Raw genomic sequence first — 6,375 nt, 5'->3', positions numbered from 1 at the left:
CCAAATTGGTCTTATTCGGTCCACTTTAGTCTTATTCGGTCTTTTTCAGTCCACTTTGGTCCTTTTCGGTCTATTTTGGTTCTATTCGCTCCATTTGCTTATATTTGGTCCATTCTGTCCACTTTGGTCCTATTCGGCCCACTTCTATTTCCATTCAGTCCAATATGGTCCAATTCGATCCTATTCTGTTCACTTCTATTCCATTTGGTCCTATTCTACCCACTTCTTGGATTTCTTTATTTTCTCCTCCTTTTTTCTCGTAATACAACTAGGACCAAGAAATTTATGGAGAGAGAAGTTGCGAGAGCCAAGGTTGGAGGTATTTACATAATGACATATATATATATATATATATATATACACACACATTTAGTTATCTGATTTTGAATTAAACATATTTCTAGACCTTATTTGGATTCTGAGACAACAAGGGAAAATGGGAAAGAAAAAAAAAATCCAGGAACTTTGAATTTGGAGAAAAACCTGATTTTGATGTGTTGAAGACCCATATTATTTGCTTTTACCCGATTTTGATGAGTATAATGTGATGTGTACTTTTTTAATAGGAAAAGTCTAGGACTACATAATTTTTCACAACTTCTTGCCACAACTGTGACACGGCAGATTGTGATTGGTAAAGAAAAAATTATGGATTCATGTGTAAGTGATAGTTAACCACTCATAATTTACCACGTTAGAGTTTTGGAATAATTTGTGGTCCTAGAATTACTCTTTTTAATAATATATAGGTTGACACATCACTTAAAACATGCTACGTCATTGCTCCATTTGACACATGAGAAAATAAACTAACGGAAGTTAACGGAGGGACCAATAGCACTTATATATATTTAAAATTTTAGGGATCAATAACGCTCAAGGACCGAAAGTGCTCAACAAGAAAACTTTAGGGACCAATATTATAGTTTCCCTTTGCAAACTTACTTATAAAGGGATGAAATTTACTATTGGGCATCAATGTGATCCCCCTATCCAATTTGGTAAAGTAGATTGTTGTTACTTCCTCCAAAAAAAAAAAAAAAGTAAATTGTTGTTAACCCCCAAAATAAGCGTAATTTTGAAAATTTTAAGCATTGTGTGTATGTATATGCGTGTGAGTGCATGTATATATTTGAATGTAATTTTAAATTATAAGGAAACTTTTTTTAATTCAAACACAACCAAAAGAAATGCAGTCTCTGTAAACGAGCCAAGTCGAGCCGAGTTTTAAATGTTCAAGCTTGTTCATTTAATTTTTTTTTCAAATATGAGCCAAGCTCGAACTTATTATCAAAGATTTTATGTTCAAGCTTGGCTCATTTTCTTGTCAAGTAAGCTCAAGCTTGTTCACGAGCTACTTGAATAACTTATTCTTTTCCAATATAATGTGAAACCATGACTAAAATGTTTTACCTTTTCATAATTTTATGGATTTTGACTATGAGTAGACTATTTATATCATTAAAAAGCTGCAAATAATAATTTAATATCATATGAACTTATTGAAAAACTTATACTAGCCAATTTAAGTCTATATAAATATATATTTAGACAAGTATACATATAAAAGTATAATATTATATTATATAGAGTAAAATCAAGCCATCATGTTCACGAGTTTGTTCACAAACACATTATTTTGTTTGAGTTTTGCTCGTTTAATAATCGAGTTTAAACTTAAGGCTTGAGATTTGGCTTGTTTTCGAAACAAAAGAACATAAACAAACTTTTTCTCGAGTTGAGCTCAAGCCGTTCATAAACAGCTTGGTTCATATACAGCCCTTAAATAACTTATTTTTCTCCTTTATTTATTTTTTCACCATTTATCCTTAGAGAATGTCTAATTGATGTGTTCTCTAAGCGATTTCTTGTTGGGCCATGAGAAATGTTCTTCATTTTAGATAATGAAACCATTCCATTACTACAAACCCAAAGAAATACGAACTCTTTGAGATACACTATCCACTTTACGCTTATGTGCCTAAGTACTAATGTGAAATGCAAATGAGGCTACTATGAGCTAGGCGATTGTCTTATTTTATGTAAGCAATAAACAATTTACATATTTTCTACTTAATTAGAACTAAATTCTTCATTCAGTAAATATTTAGTTTTTGTCACCCACAGTTTTTATTTATTTAATTATCGAATAGAGAAACTTGTGTGGAAACTGGTTTTTAACAAGCCTTATGGCCAAAACTCAAAAACCTCCAACTCCTCAACCAAAAAAAAAAAAAAAAAAACACTTTTAATTCAAATATAAATTTGGTGATGGGGGGAGCCATCTACCAATGAATTCAGATGAACCACTTTTAAGTTTTCAATTCTCCAGATTTTAATGTGCAAAATATTCACACTGAGCTTTATGGCCTTCCCATCTCAACTACAAGAAATTCAACAAACTCTCTGGAGTATTCATCCGCTTAAAAATCCCCTGGCCCTGATGGTTTACATGCTCACTTCTTCCATAATATGTGCAATATTTTGAACAGAGATATTGTCCACTTCACACAAACTTTTTTCCTCACTACTCGCATCCCTCATGATCTAACTAAAATCAAGTTGATCTTACTCCGCAAAGTTCCTAATCCTGAAACTTTGTCACAATTTAGACCCCATTCGTGTATGTAACACTTTATATAAACTGTTGTCCGAGCTTCCTGTGCTCTATCAGGCTGAAAAAAGTTTCTTTCCATCCTCATCCTACCAGCCCAATCAGGCTTTTTTTCCTCCCCATTGCGCCGCTGACAACTATATCATAGTCCAAGAAATGTTACACCTCAACAATAAGAAAGGGAAGACTGGTTATGATCGTCTTGAATGGCCTTAACTGACTTAATCCTTGCATGCATTTCATCTTCTTCTATCTCAGTTATGTGGAATGGAAAAACAAGTGACCCTTTTGCTTGAATCACCTCTCTATTAGACTGGATATTTCTCTTCACACAATCAGCCAAGCCTAGTCGAGCTAAGAGGAGATCTTTGACTCTTTTAATCATGTTTTTCTTTGCCGATGATATTTTTTCTTTTTGCTCATGCCACTCATCAACAATGTATATTCTTTTTTTCCAAATAAGTCTAAACTCTTCTTTTCCAAAAACACTCCTCCACAAACACAACAATCCATTGCACCCAATACCCTATCACATAAGCAGTAGAGGATTGATTGAGACTGGTGAATAAAATGGGCTGTGGAGTGTGGAGAGCTCCTCCAAAATGATTGGACAAAAGTAGTGAACAAATAAAGTCGGTCAAAGTTGGGGCCAAAAGTTTAACAGTTGCTCATCTCTTTTATTTATTTATTTATTATTTTTTTAGCAATATTTAGAATGACATGATGCATGATTACGAATGGAGAGATAAAATATAAAAATATGGCCATCCATTTGTTTTTAATGATAACATATGGAATCTTGAGATTACACCTCTTAACCTTTGTATGTTTTCCATTTTGTTTAATTTTATCCATGGATTTCTATGCTGTGTTCAGAATGACCCTTCTATCCAATTACTTCCTCCAAAAAAAAAAAGAGTAGATTGTTGTTTTTTTCAGTTAAGGCCCCAAAATAAGTGTAATTTTTTTTTTTGAAAATTTTGAGCATTCAAATATGTGTGTGTATATAAATTTGAATTTAATTTTGAAGTATAAGAATTTTTTTTTTTTTTAAATTCAAACACAACCAATTGATCCTTGGGAAGGTCTAATTGATGGGTTAGATCTAAGCGATTTCTTGTTGGGCTGTGATAACTTTTTTGAAAAAAAAAAAAAAAAAAAGTCATGCTAAAAATATCTATAACATTTTTACAACAAATCACAGGTAGTTAGTTGTTATTGGTTCAAATTTGAAACTAATACTAAGATTACTTTTTTACCCCAACAATAACAACCAATAACAACCTGTCATTTAGGATTTGTTGTAAAAATGTTGTAGACATATCATTTCTCTTTCAAAATATTTCTAAATTAGTATTAAAATAAACTAAACCATAAATTGTTGTGAGCCCATATGTGAAACTAGACTATTTTAAGATTGTTCTGTTAGTGTTGTGAACTTTTGTTCGTATCACTAGCTTTATTGATAAAATAAATAAATAAATTATCAAAAAAATTTCATATTAGAAATAAGGAAAAGATCAAACTATACTATTTATGGAGCATAAAAATTTCCCAATTGATAGAATAAACGGAATGACTGTGTTGTACATGAGCCGGAAGTTTAATTTAAAACAAAATAAAACTTGAAAGAAAACATTGAAAATGAGCCAAATTAGAGACTGTGATATATACTCAAACCCTTAGTTTTTATAAAGGTAGAGTAGGACGATATAAGAAAATAAAACTCTATCTATGTTTTGAGGGTTTAAGTTTTTTTTTTAAGAGAGTTGTGGTGTCCACATTTTAAGGGTTTAAGTTATTTAATTTTTTTTTTTTTTAGGGAGTTTTAATACGTGGTGTCCACTTCTAACTTCTGATGATAGATATTATCAGACCAAAACACCGATCGGTTTTTAGTGTAGACAAAGATTGAACTTCAGATTTCTTATTCAACCATCAAAGACTTTATCAATCGAGCTAATTAGAACTCACAATTTAAGTTATTTAATGATAACACATAAAAGATTTAAAATTTTAATTTAATTAATGACAACAAAAAGAAAAAGATAAGAACAAATATGATAATCTTCTTAAAATGTTCTTTTACTTAAAAATAAAATTAGACATGGTACGATTCCCCTCTTGTTCATTTTTAAATTTTTAAAATTTCTGGAGAAAAAACATATGAAATTAAAATTCTTTGTTTTTCTTCTGTGAAGTTTCAGCAATTAAAAAAACAAAAAATCAAAGCATGTAACAATGTGCAATTCACACACCAATTTGATGAACTTGATGCAACCAAACTTGATTCCTCCAGTTTTATTTTGTTTTTTTTTTTTTTTTTTTTGTGAGTTTTAAAGTTGAATTGGGTATTTTATTTTTATGTATATATTTGTAAAAGTCAATTTGGAAAATATTTAAACCCAAACTAATAACAATTTTAAAAAATATATGATTTTTTTTTTAATTTTGAGATTTAGTTTAAATTTGTTAATTTGATTTATTTTAATATTAATTTTAGTGAAATAGGAATATCATACATACTTTCTTTTATTCTCAAACATAAATTTGTTAACATTTTATATATATATATATATATATATAATTTATTTTAAGAATTACACAAATGCTTTACCTGATCTTTGTGGGTTGAATTGCATTGATTTCTTGAACTATCATGGACTTAAGTTGGGTTAAATTAAGATTTTCTCTTGACGAGAATATTTGTATTAGGTTGAAAAATACCTTATATACAACCAAATTCAATTCATGCGTACCCTCAAGGAGAGAGGGAATATTAAAATTTAAACATCATGATTTTCGTTTAGATTTGCATATTTAAATCAGGGAATCTGAAGAACAATTGCTTAATATAAATTTAACAACACATAATTATGTGAATTATGGAGATTTTACTCAAAGATAAACATACGTGATATAATGGATTGAAAATAATGTCTTAACATAAACATTTAAAATCTATGTTATATTATATATTATACAATAAAAGTTAGGTCCTTCAAGTTCAAAAAATTCAAAAATGAAAACCCACTCTAATTAAAAATTATAATACCCAAGTTTTTACAAATTTTATTACTATTTTATATTATTTTAATAATATGCCACAGTATGTATACATGGTACTTGCATTATGTAGCTCAATGTATGTATTAGTAGTTACGCATAATTTCATCGTGTGATTTTTTTTTTTTCATTTTTTTTAGAATCATCATGTGATTTTTTGCAAGTACACTAAACTTATTGATATATTTTGCTGTCAATAAAAACTCTTGGTTTACTAAAATTAATATATTACTTTGATTAAACCTAAATTATTAAAGTGTTATGAAATTTAAATGTAGTTTCATTATCGATTTTAAATTATTTTCTCATCAATTTATTGTAATATATGGTTTTTTATTATAAAAAAACGAAAATTTTTCTTATATAATTTTCATTCATAATATATTTCAAAGTAATTTTCATCTTGCTTCTCAATAAAAATGAGTAATTTTCTTATTTCATTTTTATTATCTATATTATCAATCAATTTTAATTATATTGTTCAAATCCTTCCATAAATGTCATCAATAGAATAAAAAAAATAAAAAAAGAGTACTTAATACCATAACGAAGTCATTTAAAATAAAAGTGTTGAAATCAAAATATTTCTCTTTAAACTCAAATTAATTAATAAATTAATTTTGCAAAAAAAAAAAATCCCTTTCTAACTTTATTTAAATAAATAAAAAAAACCTTTTATCACATTTTTGTTTTTT

The sequence above is a fragment of the Quercus robur genome, chromosome 3 (assembly GCF_932294415.1).
Source record: "Quercus robur chromosome 3, dhQueRobu3.1, whole genome shotgun sequence".
NCBI lineage: Eukaryota > Viridiplantae > Streptophyta > Magnoliopsida > Fagales > Fagaceae > Quercus > Quercus robur.
This window is presented reverse-complemented; position numbering follows the sequence as displayed.